This window comes from Pongo pygmaeus, chromosome 9 (genome assembly GCF_028885625.2).
Source record: "Pongo pygmaeus isolate AG05252 chromosome 9, NHGRI_mPonPyg2-v2.0_pri, whole genome shotgun sequence".
NCBI classification, from domain to species: domain Eukaryota; kingdom Metazoa; phylum Chordata; class Mammalia; order Primates; family Hominidae; genus Pongo; species Pongo pygmaeus.
The window spans coordinates 44582808-44598361 of NC_072382.2; the positions used below are offsets into that span (position 1 = coordinate 44582808).

Genomic DNA, 15554 nt, shown 5'->3' on the forward strand with positions numbered 1-15554 from the left:
GTGGTAATGAGTGAGTTCTCACATTGAATTTACATGAGATAAGTTTGTTAAAAAGAGTCCAGGACCTCCCCTACCACTCCCTCTTGCTACCTCTCTCTCACGATGTGATGCACCTGCCCCTTTTTGCCTTCCACCATGATTGGAAGCTTCCTGAAGCCTCACCAGAAGCTGAGCAAATGCTGCTGTCATGCATGTACAGCCTGCAGAACCATGATCCATAATAAACCCCTTTTCTTTATAAATTACCCAGCCTCAGGTTTTCCTTTATAGAAATGCAAAAGTGGATCTATTACATCTTTTTGTATGTCTTTTCTCACAAAAGATAGAGAAATAGAATCACAGCAAAGGATGGAAACTGAAAAGACAAACCAAATAAAGAAGAAAAATTTGGCCACTGTTTCAATATCTGTGATTGGCCACATGTATCTGGGGCTCTATCTGTCCTTTTAAGAGCAGAGTTTCCCAGCAGAGGCACTACTGATATTTCAGACCAGATAATCCTTTGTTGTCATGTATATTATAGGATGTTTAGCAGCATCCTTGGTCTCTACCCACTAGATGTCAGTAGCAAGCCCCCTGATCCCCCATTGCCTGCCAAGGCATAGCAATTTAAAAAAAAGACACGTCTACAGACAATGCCAAATGCTTCCCTAAGCCACTAGTTTGAGAAATCTCTATATAATGAGATATCTTATTTCCTACTAAAGAAAGAAAAATTCCAGATTCTCACTTTTCTGGCCTTTCTTGCAATTGAGGCTCAGGGACATTATTTGTTCTCCTCCAATTGCATACATCCATTTGGGATTTTGAGTCATATGTTAGTAATGAAAAAACTAGAGAAGGAATGAGTCTGTTCTGTAAAGAGTGTCATTTATAGTAAGGCTACACAAGTGATAAGCTACACCACAATTTCAAAAGCAGTGTTATGGACCAGTGCTGATGATATCTGCAGAGTATACTGTGGCGACTACGACCAAGCAAGTACAGTGGTGTCTAGACTAGACCAGTTCTTCAGTGCGATTTGGGGTATTATTATGGGCTACCTAGTTTTTAACATTTATGCCCTTCTCAGAGATTCTAAGAGCTACTCAACCTTTCAATAAATTTTCTGCTCAGATTAGCTAAAGTGATTACTGTTGCATGCACTTAAAAACCCTGCCTGATACAGTAGCTAACGCATAAAATCAGATCTTTCAGGAAGCTTTGGAAAATGATTTGGATAGATATTTTTAATTTTTTTTTCTAAGTCAATCTTCTTGTCTTTGTATTTAGAAAGGCTGGACAGCCCCTTCTTGATGTCTACCCATTGTAAGAGAAACTGGATAGATAGTTCATGATATATTAGAGGAACAGGTGCCAAATCTGATAAATAAAAATTGCTTCTAGAGAGAAAAGCTAGCTTGATAGAAAGAGAGTGTGCCTTTGTGATTTTCTGTGTAAATTTTATAAGGTCCCTGTACAATATGACACTGTTATTTCTGAACAATGGTAACTGGACCAGTACCAGGCTCATAAAAGGGTCTCAGGGAAGGTTTCTTAACTTGGCTACTTGCAGCACAACATATAAACATTTCCTAAACATATTTTTCCATTTTCTAAACAGAACGTTGCTTTGGCTGGTGATTTCAGAATAGGAGCTACTCTGTAGAAAATCACATAGCAGAACTCTTAATTCACATACCTACAAACCCGCTGCTTCTTCTTCTTTATTTTTTTTTATTTTTATTGAGACAGAGTCTCACTCTGTTGCCCAGGCTGGAGTGCAGTGGTGCAATCTTGGCTCACCACAACCTCCCCCTCCTGGGTTCAAGTGATTCTCCTGCCTCAGCCTCCCAAGTAGCTGGGATTACAGGCGTGTGCCATCATGCCCAGCTAATTTTTGTATTTTTAGTAGAGATGGGGTTTCACTATGTTGGCCAGGCTAGTCCCGAACTCCTGACCTTGTGATCCACCTGCCTCGGCCTCCCAAAGTGTTGGGATTACAGGCATAAGCCACTGCACCCAGCCCAAATCCACTTCTTAACACGAGAGGCCTTCTGTAGTGCAGAGCTCAGGGAATGAAGAATTTAAAAGATGCTGAAATGTTAGAAAAAAAAATGGACTCATTTATCTCTCTGAAGTTGTGCTTTTAAGCCAAGATCAAACATTCATTAGGGGGTAGGAAAGCATCCAATAACTACCAGCCTTGGACACCCTATCTTTTTCAAGAAAATACACTTCATTATCACAGTTGACTCATACACTTGCTCTGCTCTCCTATCTGGGGACTTCTGATCTTTGTGTTTTACCCTTCAGACTCAGCCTTAGGTATACTTGGATGGTATGGTTTCCTTTGGCTTTGAATCTCTGAGCTTCCTGGAGATTATCTTGCACTCACCTGCAGACCTTTTCCCCATCTGAATTCAGAATACTCACACCCTCCTGACTCAGTTCTACCTTGTTACAGTCCAACACAAGTCTAATGAAATGAAACTTCAGTCTTCTCCAAAAACCAAAGATGGTACCAAATACCACATCTATCTGTGAGAAGGCCTGCCACCAGAAGAACAAAATCTCTAACTAAAACCAGTTTAAGCAACACTAGCACTTACTATCTCACCTAATCAGAAGTCTAGAGGTAAGAACTGCTGGTGTTGGTGCAGCCGTTAAGCATTTTTATCAAAGATCCAGACTTCTCCCATCTTTTCTCTCAGCCATCCTCAGATTGCTGGCAATGAATCCCAGCATGGCTGCAAGATGGCTGCCACACAAGGCATAAAGAAAGGGCCTGGGCAAAATGGGTTTCTTCTTACATGGCTCTCTGACAAGGAAGGGAAACCTTTTCCAGATACTCCCATCAGAGTCTCCATATATCTAATTTCCCCTCAGTCTCAGAATGATCACTAGTAAATATCCTGAGGTTGTGCACCATATCTCCCAAACAGTTTGGAATTCTGTTATCCAGAAAAGAAGAGATGGTTTTGGATGTGCAACCAGAAATGCCCACCAATCTGTACTGAGCAGGAATAAAGAAAAACGTGGCAGTGTATGTGCTATCCTTGTTCTGTCTACTTGTTCTCAAAAAATAATCAAGCCTCCAAAGTCAGAAGCTTGGAAACAATCTAAATTTTATTCAAAAGGGCATATTTATTGTTATGAATACTACCTATTTCATACTAGTATGCAGCCTAAAATTGGAACCTCCTGTTTGCAGAAGGACCCCTTTGGTAGCTGTCCCATGAGAACTCATCTTAGACATTTACCATCAACAACTCTTCCTGTTTCCTTTCATCATATTTGTGCTGCAATAAGGTGGGAGTGGCGGCAGCAGCAGCAGAGCTAGGACATCCACATGATAGAGATGAGTCATATCAGCGCTTTCTTCTGCAAGATCCCAGAGCACAGCACAGCACATTATGGGGTAAATCATGCATGTGGAGAAAAATGAGCCAAAGGCAGATGTAAACCGTTTTTTGTATGGGTGGTGTAACCCTGAGATGCCTTATGGAGATGTAGCCCATGATGATAAATGCTAAAGAAGGAAAAAGAGAGATTCAGCTGAAAACTCTTCTTACTGTACCACAGAAAATGCTGCTGACTTGCTGGCATATCTGCTAAAATAGAAGGTTTTAAGATAGACATTTAAAACCAAATTTTTCACAGTGCAGAAAGTCTTCAATCAATAGTCATGCCTATATAACACATTCTGCGATTGCCTTTGCAAATGGAATAGGTTGGACTGAAATAATCCCCACGGGATAGAAACTTCTTTGGTAACTTTTCGTTTCTTGGCATTACTTCTTCCAGAAAATAATCTTTAAGCTGAGTCACTAGGCTTATTTCATCTCAAATAAGTACATTTGATAAATCCCTATGTAAAGAATGACCACAGCACTATTAATAGCAATTGATTTTTAAAGATAGACAATGATGGAGGTAGTAATAATGTTCAGGAAAAACAGTCATTGTGTTGTTCATCAGATTGAGTAAAATGACTGATAATTTTTACAATTTGTCCTTTGAATGTTAATCTCCTCTCTGCCAAACATGTTGCTTTCTATTAAATATCTCTAATGGTTATGAAAATTATATCTTATGAATAACTAAACTGTGGCTCAACGTAATTTCTCAGGACTGGTCAGAGATAGAGTTGGTCTTCAAATGCAGGTTTATCTGACTCTAAAGACTTTGTATTTGATACCTTGTATACGCTGTTTGCTACATACTAGTGTATGCCGTAAAACCAATTATACTTCTGGTCATCTGAGAATTCCTAACATCAAGTATAAGAGAAGAAAAAAAGGACTATAGAAAGAGATGAATTCCACTGGGTACTGTGTACACCGCTCAAGTGATGGTTGCACCAGAATCTCAGAAATCGCCAATAACAAACTTATTCACGTAACCAAACACTACCTGTTCCCCAAAAACCCTATTGAAACTAAATAAATAAATAAACAGAAAAAAAGACATGAATTCCATCTTGTACTGTTATGAGCATACAAAGGACTGACTAAAAGACTGATAAAAAGTTGTCTTTATAACATGGCAACTAACAGTTGAGAAATGTTGTTCTAAGTAGCAGAAAAAGTAAGAGAATTTAAACAGCACCTAATTTTTTTATGCTGAATCTTCACATTGGCAACAATCATAAAGCAATTCTCATCATTCCATGGAATAGTCTAGTTTTTTTTTCAGTCCAATTATCACAAAGAATAGTAATTTATTCACTTAAATATTTATTACTATGTAACCTATGCCAGGCAATTTGCTAAGCCTGAGCTTATGAAGACAAAAATATTTAGTCCCTGTTCTGAAATGTCTTACAGTTTAATGAGTGGAGCAGGGAAAACAGAATGGCTATATAAAGAAATAAATGTAATAAAGTCTTATATTTAGAGAGAGGAGACAATGTATAAATGAAAAAAAAGATTATAGCTTCCTTTATACTGTTAGCTCTAATGTCAGGCTAGGAACTATTAAATTTATTACTCCTTTGTTTAGTCTTTATTGTTTCTATGGTCAATGATAAAGAGGAGCTATATATATATACAAAAAGAATTTGTACTCAACATTGCTGTTTGCAGCGGAACAAATATGTCCATTCACAGATAATTTCCTAGCCAAATAAAAATATCTACAAAACTTTTCTGAAGAGTAATGCTGGAATGCAGTGCACATGCATAAAGAATAAAGGGGGAAACTGCCATAATATTCGATAAAAATACTTCTAGTCATTATGTATTTGCATAAAACATTTTTTTACCTGAATTACACATATGTACTAAGCAAAAATAAAAACAGGCTCTTTCCCAGTGGATTCAATATGAAGTCAGTTCTGCTCTGTTGCCTGCTGTGTGATGTTAAGAAAAGTAGCCCAGTCTGTAATTGGTATTTTATCCTCTTAACCGGGTCTTTCACAAAGCAAAAGTTTTTAATTTTGATTAAGTTCAGTTTATCCATTTTTACTTTAATGGTTAATGGTTTTTGCATCAAATCTAAGAACTCTTTGCCTACCATTAGATCCCTAAAACTTTCTCAGATATTTTGTTGAAAAAGATTTATAGTTTTGCACTTTACATTTAAAGTCCATGGTCCATTTTGAGTTAATTTTTGTATACGGTATAAAATTTAAGTAGAGGTTGATTTTATGGTGTATGGATATCCATGCTCCAGGACCATGTTGCCAAGGCTATCTTTTCTCCATTAAATGGTTTTTGTACCTTTATCAAAAATCAATATGACATGTTTATGTAGGTCTGTTTTTAGTTGCTCTGTTTTGTTCCATTGATCTATGTGTTTATTCTCCCACCAGTATCACATAGTTTTGTATATAATAAGTCTTGAAATTGGATAAAATGATTCCTCCCACATTATTCTTTCTTTTCAAAATTGGTTTGGCTATCCTGGTGCCTTTGCATTCCCATATGAATTTTAGAATATCTTTATCTACAAAAATCTTGCTAGGATTTTATAGTAATTGTACTAAATATGTGTATCAATTTAAGAATTATGGACACCCATCAACATAGTATAAATCACTATATAGATATTATTTAATTTCTTTCATCAGTATTTTGAGGCTTTCAGAAATCAAATCCTGTACATATTTTGTTAGATTTACAACTATAATTTTATTTTTGTAGATAGTATTATATTTTTAATTGCAGGTGTTCATTGCCAGAATATAAAAATAGAACTGATTTTTGTATGTTTATCTGTATCCTATAAACTTGCTGAATTCACTTATTATTTCTAGAAGTTTTTGTTTTTTAGATGCCTTACAGGTCAGTTTTATTTACTCCTTTTCAATATGTATTTTTTGAATTTCCTTTGCTTGTTTTATTGCACTGGCTAGAACTCCTAGCACTATGTTGAATACCAGTGATGAGAGTACACATCCTTGCCTTGTTTCTATTCTGAAAGGAAAAGTATTTACACTTTTCCCGTTAACTATAATGTTAGCTGTAAGTATTTTGTGTTAAGAAAGTTCACCTCTATTTCTATATTTCTTAGAGTATTGACTTTGTCTAACTTTTTTTGCATTGATTGGTATGATCATGTAATTTTCATCCATAGCCTCTTAATAAAGTACATTGATTTTTGAATATTGAACTAGGTGTGCTTCCTATGATGAATCATACTTTGTCATTATACACATTGTCATAGTGTATAGTTATACATATTGCTGCATTGTATGCTAATATAATGTTAACCATTTTTTAATATGTATTCTTGAGGGACATTGGTCTAGTTTTCTTTTATGTGCTTTCTGTGTCTGGTTTTAATATAAGGGTAATACTAACTTTATAAAATAAATCAGGAAGCATTCCTTCCTTTTCTATTCTCTAGGAGAGATTGTGCAGTTTTAGTGCCAATCCTTCCTTAAACATTTGCTAGATTTTCCAGCAAAATTATAGGGTCCTGGAGATTTTTTTGGAAATTTTTAATTTATGAATTCAATTTTATTCACAGTTGTAGAACTATTCAATTTATCTATTTCATATTGGATAAGTTTTGGTAGTTTATGTTTCTCAAGTAACTAGCAGTCCATTCTATCTTAATTGTCAATTTTTATATAAGTTGTTCATCTTATTCCCCATCATCCTTTAATTGTCTGAAGGGTCTATAGTAATATGCCCTATTTCATGTATTATATTTGTAATATGTGTCTTCATTTTTTGCCAGTGTTGTTAAAAGTTTATCAATTTTATCTTTTTGAGTAAATACACTTTGTTTTACTGATTTCCTCTACGTTTTATATTTTCAGTTTCACTGATCTTTGCTCTTTTTTATTTTATTTTTATCTGCTTGCTTTGGGCTTACGTTGTCCTGATTTTTTTTTTTTTTTTTTTTAGTTTCTTGAGGTGAGAGTTTAGATGATGAATTTGAGACTTTTCCTCTTTTCTAATGTATGCATTTGGTGCTATAAATTTTCTTCTCAGCACTGCTTTAGCTATTTTTCATAAATGTTAATGTGTTGTATTTTCACTTTCATTCAGTGCAATGTATTCTTTTTCCCTGAGACTTTCTCTTTGATCTATAGGTTATTTACACACATGTGTTGTCTAGTTTTCAAGTTTTTCGAGATTTTTCTTTTATATTTTTGCAATGGACTGAATTATCATAACCCCCTCCCCACCATTCATATGTTGAAATCCTAACTTCCAAGGTGATGGAATTAGGTGGGGGGGCTTTTGGAAGGCAATTAGGTCAGGAAGGTAGAGCCATTATGAATCTGATTAGTACTCTTATAAGAGAAGCCTTGGAAAGACCTCTTAACCTTCCACTATGTGGAGACATAACAAGAAAGCACTATCTACGGGCCAAGAAATAGATCTTCTCCAGACACCAGATCTACTGAAGCCTTGACCTTGGACTTTGCAGCTCAAACTGTGAGAAATAAATATCTGTTGTTTACAGATTACTCTGTTCATAGTATTTTGTTATAGCAGCCAGAATGGTTAAAGGCACTTTCTGTTAAAAGTTTCTAGTTTGATTTTATTGTGATCAAAGAACACACTTTGTATGTTTTTAATTATTTTACATTTGTTGAGGTTAATTAGCTTTATGACCCAAGTTGTATTCTATCTTGGTATATGCTCTGTTAGTGCCTGAAATGATATATATTCTGCTGTTCTGGGGTGTAGTACTCTAAAAAAGTTCTCAGATCTTGTTTCTTGTTGGTCAATAGCGTTGTTGAATTCTGTATGCTTGTTGATTTTTTATCTAGCTTTTCTATCCATTGTTGTGAGAAGGTTGTTGAAGTATCAAACTGTAATTGCTGATTTGTTGATTTCTTCTTTCACTTCTGTCAGTTTTTGATTCCCATTTTTTTGCAGCTTCATTGTTTGGCGCATGCACGTTTAGGAATGTTCTCTCTTTGTTGGACTGACACTTTTATTATCATGTAATATCCTTCTCTGTTTTTGGTAATTTTCTTTTCCATTGCTTACAAGTTTATTTCATGCTAGGCTGCTCCTTTCTTGATTCTTTGGCTAGAAACAGCAAACTTTTGTTTCAGGGCTTTTTTTGTCTGGTTGTCTTGGTGTTTCCGGGTTGTGGACTTCTTCAGCTATAAGTTTGGGATATATGGGGGAAACAAAAAACAAAAGAGAACAGAGAAGTTACCACTGTGTCATTATTTGGGTCGAAAGGGTTCCTAGCACATCTGCCTTCTTCTCTTCATCTTTCAGAGTCTTCTTATAAGTGTTTCATATATAATTTCCAGGTTTTTAAGTTGTACTTAGCTGGAGGAATAGGAAAAACTATATCGATTCCCTCTTCTCCAAAGCAGAAGTCTCTAGAGTTGTTCCGCAATTAAATGTGATCATGTATGTAATAGTGTCCACAGGATCAATAGTAAACATTCAAAGTAAACAAAAATAGCAAAGGCCTACTTTTGTTATTTACTTACACAAGGGAAGAGCATGATACCTTAAAGCTAGAAAAGAATTCTTCCTGTATTTTGCATCTATTTATTTCTTTTCTTTGACACACAAATTGTTTACACAATATGAAAATAATATCGCATCTAGCCAACTTCTCTTTAACACCCCCATTATATACAGACATGACAGCTGATGAAATATGACATGAAATTATGTGTTCTAAAATTAAATATTGCAAAGTTATTTAGGCATTCCTCTAGTGGTTTCTTGCCCTCACTAAGCAGACGTGTTTAGGAATCCAAAAGGCAAAGCAGATTTTAAGTACATTCTTTTTTTTGGAAAAATAACTACAAGACTCTTAGGAAATATTATTCTTTGAAAATATATGCTTAACAAAGTAAAGAGAGCAAACACAAATATGAGCCAGATGTTTGACATTTTTTTATCATTTGCTGTGTACATTTGTTTGGCTAACACACTTTAGAAAAACATTCTTATCAATAAGAGATATGTTTATGTAACACTGTGTCCTCAGAAGATGGCCAGTGATAACATTTTTTCTATATTCTTTCAATTTTTATAGAAAATAAGCTTCAAATTTTTATAACTACTCTATAAAACACCATGTCAGAATGAAAAGGTTGGGAAGACAGAAATAGAGAGAGAATGTAAAATTGCACTTGGAAATCTTTCAACATGTAATATCAAGAAATCTAGCAATAGCTCTCTATATCCAGTCCAGTCTTCTTACTTTAAGAAAACTGAATTTCAGAGAACTTAAGTGAACTAAGAGTAAATGCCGGCAGAATTGAAGATTAAATTCGCATCTCCTATTTTTAAGTCCAATGGGCTTTTTAAATTTTCTCATCTGTTATTAATGTTAAAAAAAAGACTTTTTTTCAAGAAAAAGGTGAAGATAAAGTGTTAGTAATAATAGAAATAAATTACAAGAGTGCTGTAATCCCAGCACTTTGGGAGGCCAAGTCAGGTGGATCACTTGAGGTCAGGAGTTTGAGACCAACCTAGCCAACATGGTGAAACCCCGTCTCTACTAAAAATACAAAAATTAGCCAGACATGGTAGCTCACGCCTGTAGTCCCAGCTACTCAGGAGGCTGAGGCAGGAGAATCGCTTGAACCCACGAGACTGAGGTTGCAGTGAGCTGAGATCGTGCCACTGCACTTCAGCCTGGGCAATAGAGCAAGACTCCATCACACACACACAAAAATTACAATAGTGTAAAAATAAAGCATACATTTTCCTAAATTGGGGTGTTTTCCTTTTTATATGATTTCTTGCCAGACTCCAAAAAAAAAAACCTTTTTTTTTTTTTTTTTTTTTTTTGAGATGGAGTCTCACTCTGTTGCCCAGGCTGGAGTACAGTGGCAATCTCAGCTTACTGTAACCTCCGCCTCCTGGGTTCAGGTAATTCTTGTGCCTCAGCCTCCTAAGCAGCTGAGACTACAGGCATGCACCACAACACCTGACTAATTTATTTATTTATTTATTTATTTTGTATTTTTAGTAGAGATGGGGTTTCATTATATTGACCAAGCTGGTCTCCAACTCCTGACCTCAGGTAATCTGCTCACCTCAGCCTCCCAAAGTGCTGGGATTACAGACGTAAGCCACTGTGCCTGGCCAAAAACCTGTTCTATATTTAGAATTTGAGCATCAGTTTAAGACTAAGACCAAGAAAATATTGCTAACATGAATAAGAGATTAAATTAGATTTAATTTCTTTAGATACATGACTGTGACCATTCTAAACAAAAATATACATCATTAAAGAGTTCTCTCAATAACACTGTAATATGAATAAATGGTTTGATCATATGTATATATGTTAATTTTATATACTTTTTTACATTTTACTATGAATGTTTGCTATATGCTAAGTTATATATATATATATACAACATATGTAATATAATTTACACATAGATTAGGAAGTGTAATGATGAAATGAACACTTGTGGGCTTACCAAACAAATTAGCATATAGACTATTATCAATACCCATGAATTTCCTATTGCTCTTTTCCCCCCTCTCATCTCATCTCCCCACTTCTCCCACTCATGAGGAAACTATATTCTGAATGTAGGCTCCTTATCACTCTTTTGCCTTTCTGTATAGGTAATAGCTACATGTCTATATATACTTATATATACCAAGGAATTCCAAAGACTTAAAAGTCAAAACAAAATTGCATGTTAGTATGTATGCATCCTAGAGAAGAGGAAGGAAGGAGTCTTCAGACAGAGGATTTTAAAGATGTTGCCCAAGTATGGACATTTTAAAGTTACTTCCACAGTATTTGTGTAGATGATTTTATTTCTTCCAAGATTTAGAAAAATGTTTATCATATGCATGACTGTGTATACATACAAATAAAAGAAACAATTGATGCTATTTTCAATAGATTCAAACCAAATAAGGATTTCCTCAAGAATCTAAATATTTCAAAGGAAACTTTTTGCATTACTAATCAGGAAAACCTTTTCTTTTTTATCTTTCTGTGATAATATGCTCTTTAAATTCTCATTCTCTTCCCCTTCTAACTACTCCACAACATGCTCGATACTGTCAGAGTCTTCTACGTGTGGGGCACTGTTTCAGGACCGGGGGTGAACAGTCAAGAACAGGATAGAGATGATCCCTAACCTTGTGTGACTGATTTACATTTCAGTGTGGCAAAATCTAAGGGACTGTTGTCCTATCCGGGTTTCCTTGGGCCTAGAAGTCTTCATTCTTTGTTCTCCCAAAACTTACAGATGGAATTCTCAAGGATTATGGTTTCAGACCAGAACTGTACTAATGCTATGCACTCTTGGGATGCTGAAATATCAACATGACAGGCAAACTAATTTGTCCTACCAATGAGCTATGAGATTTTGGCATTTAAATTCCTCTTCCATTTATTTCTTCTGCTCCAAAATCATGTGTTCTTGTACTGCTAAACTCATACCTGAATTACTGCTAACGTGTTCCCAGTGTATCTTCTGAATCCTAGTCTTCAGTTAACCTTGCATAATTTCCAACAAATCAATTGTCCCTTTATACTTATTTCATCTTTTCATTCTCTTCTGCCATCTTCCACATTTTTAATTTAAATTAGTCAAAACTGAATATTTCTGTCTGGCTTCTCAAGGACCACCAAGGCCCACTATAATGTGGTTCCTTTATTTGCTAGGAGTAGAGGCTGTTTTCTTAGTCTAAACTTCCTTCTTTTTTTTTTTGAGACAGAGTCTCACTCTGTTGCCCAGGCTAGAGTGCAGTGGCATGATCTTGGCTCACTGCAACCTCCACCTCCCAGGTTCAAGCGATTCTCCTGCCTCAGCCTCCTGAGTAGCTGGGGTTACAGGCACCTGGCACCACGCCCAGGTAATTTTTGTATTTTTAGTACAGACAAGGTTTCACCATATCAGTCAGGCTGGTCTCGAACTCCTGACCTTGTCATCCATCCACCTCGGCCTCCCAGAGTGCTGGGATTACAGGCGTGAGCCACCACACCCAGCCTAAACTTCCTTTCTTCTAGCAAAAATCCCCTTCCTTTTGACAAAAGCAGTTGATCTATGAATGAATATGACTTCTTCATTGGAGTTTTCAACTAGAACTGCCAGAAGAATGTTTCTTTCTATTGCCTGACAAAATAAGACTCCAGAGCTGGGATGACCAAAGTTCCAGTTTTCTTGGGATAAGGGGAGTTCCCAGGATCTGGGATTTTCAGTCTTAAAACTTGGATAGTCCCAGGCAGATCGGGACGAGTTGGTCACTCCAGCTTCTCCCCGTGGACAATAAAGAAAATTCAAATGACATTAAGTTTCATGTTCTAATCCTGGTAGTTCTTGATGGGGGTCTAAATTCTGTATTTTCTCTTCATATTTTGTGAGAAATCCTAATATCTTTCCAAAATCCCTTTTTGTTCAAGCATTTCAAGTTTGGCTTCTGTCACTTGAAACCAAAAGTAGTCCAAATTTACACACCCATTTAAACTTCAATGTGATGAAAGCAAAAAAGTTAGACACAAATTATGAATTGAACAAATTATGGTAAATCCAAACATTGTAATGTTTTGTAGCCATTAATAATTATGGTAGATATTTAACTTATTACCTGAAAAAATTTTGATATATTTATCCATGAAAAAAGCAGGCTGCAAAGTATTTCCTAGTCTATAAGTCACCTTTAATATACGCATATATACATTAGGATTTGTCAGATGACACTGTCAGAAACTATAGTCAAACATGATTAGGGCCAAAAAAGGAAATTTTTGGCTCATATAATGTATAATTAGGATTTGAGGATAATGGGATTGAAGGGGGGTAAGGCTTGTTGGTCAGGAAAACATAGATATGGATTGAGGTAGTTTCCAAACAAAAAAGGGGTCTTGTTTTTATCCGAAGAATGGTAAGAAGGGCTACTAAACAAACTAGAAAAACAATTACTTCAAATTGAATAGATTAGATAGATAGATAGATAGACAGACAGACATGGAAAGAAAAATATAATAGATGTGTGACTATGTTAACAGCTATTTTATCTGGATGGTCATATTATGAGCAATTATTTTTTCCTACCTGGAGCTTCTCTGTTTATGAGATATACTCTGACTCTCAGTCTCTTTTCCACTCTTTGATTTGGAGAGTTTGGAAAGCTACAATCTAAACTCCCCCTAATATTCTTGAAGCTAACATTCTGGATGCAAATTATCTACTTCCAGTACTTGAGACAAATTGAGAAAATTGAGAAAGTCTGCAAGGCAGAATGAAGAAAAGATGATAGCATGTTCCTGCAACTCTTGGTTCTTGCTGCTGGCATTTTAGAAATGTGAGACTTTCCTGTAGCTGCATTCCAGGTCTGTGCACCATTTTTCCGGGTATGAAACTGCAGAATGACATCCTACTCTGGCTTCCTAAAATCAGTCACTGTGAGAGGCAGCTGTGGCAGCAGTACTAGCAGCTGCTTCAGGGATAGTAGTAGCTCCTCTGTGTATCAGCTTGGTATTCTTTTGGAAATCAGTCCAGAAAGTCTGGAACAGAACCTGTTCTTTCAGCCCTTCCAACAATAAGCAATAATAGTTGCTAAGTTGTAAGCAACTAATATCTTGTATTAAATTCCTTTCTACTTAAAATACTTGCACCAATTTCTGTTTTCTGCATTCAACATTACTGATTTGCCTATATTTTATTATATTGTGATTGTACATATATATATATCGTGTGTAATAAAACATACGGAAAAAGTCATTTTATTCCTCTCCAACACAAATTCCTTATTTAAATTAAGCTGGTCATAATGTATGCATTTATATTGTCTGTGTCTCCCTCCTGTCTACTCAGACTTAACTGGGAGAAACCACAGCACATAGTGCAGTAGAAGAGAGTTCCGACTGTCCCTACCATGTGCACTGTGCTCAAAAAAGCAACAGCAGTTTGCGCAGGAAAACTGTTGGGTCCAATATGGCAGGACAAAAAGATAGGGAAGTGGAGATATGAGGAATCTTCTAAACCCATGAAAAATCAGGGGTAGAAAGAAGTTTTGCAGAAGTCTAGAATTTCTCTTTGGGATGGTAAGAGCAAGAGCAAGAATGATTTAAAATTGTACATTTATATCATCTAATCTTTATGTATGCTTTCATTATCATTTTTTGCCCACAAGAACTCTGAATTTTGACAGTGTCCATTGGACTTTAAAATCATCTACCTCTTTGCTTGGCTATGATTAATTTCCTCTTCTTTACTCCTATAGAAGAAAGTTGACATTAGATTGTATTACTTTGTGTCTTTATTAGTTTTTTTTAAGGAAATGCATATGGGAATTGACCCATATTACACTCTATCAAATGTGTCAGAAGGGAGTTTCCAATCCTCATCCCTGTAGGCATCAAGTAAGGAATTCTATTGCTCAGAGATAACCAGTGACACCAGTTTGGACAAAGACTTTCTGACATTTTTTGATGCATTTGCATCACCTTACTTTCTTTTTAAAATGGAAACACACTGTACATACTGTTTACTACTCAATACTTTCTCTCAGCAATATATCATGAAACTATTTCCATGTCAATATACAGTTGAATCTATCTTTTTTTTAGCGGCTGCACTGTGGCCCACTTTATATATGTAGTTTATTTAACATGTATTCTATTGATCAACTTAGCGATCGTTTCCTGATTTGGGCTCTTAAAAGCAGTGAGGCAATCCATAGCTTTGTTTACATGTGAATTAACTTGATTTGAAAAAACTCTTCAAATGCAGGTTTCATCTGCCACCTAGCAAACAATGTTAAGAACTGGCCAGGTACAGTGGTTCACACCTGTAACCCTAGCAATTTCAGAGGCCAAGGAAGGACTGCTTGAGCCCAGGAGTTGGAGGGTGCAGTGAGCCACACAATTATACCACTACACTTCAGCCTGTGCAACAGTGAGACCATGTCTTAAAAAAAACAAACAAACAAAAAAAAAGAACTATGTAGTTTATATAGTATGAAGCCTGAGAATGAATTTATGTTTTTATTATAGTTATAAAATCTGGGTTGAGGTGTAAAAGTCAGAAGATATTAGTATATTGAGTGTAAACTTCTTCACCCTTTCTCCTGCAGCAGACCAAAAATAGATTCATGAAACAAAGAGGTTATTAGCCACTTTGGTATATGGATACATTTGAGAAGATTTATATA

General features: G+C 35.7%; 1 long non-coding RNA gene across 1 annotated transcript in view; it reads right to left on the minus strand.

The window, feature by feature from the left end:
• Positions 1-5148: 5148 nt before the first annotated feature.
• The window catches only part of LOC134740249 (uncharacterized), a 63270-nt gene continuing 52864 nt past the window's right edge, over positions 5149-15554 (minus strand). Inside the window, exon 4 of the long non-coding RNA XR_010127571.1 lies at positions 5149-8554. This is a non-coding gene — a long non-coding RNA (uncharacterized LOC134740249). The remainder of the gene's footprint in view (positions 8555-15554) is intronic.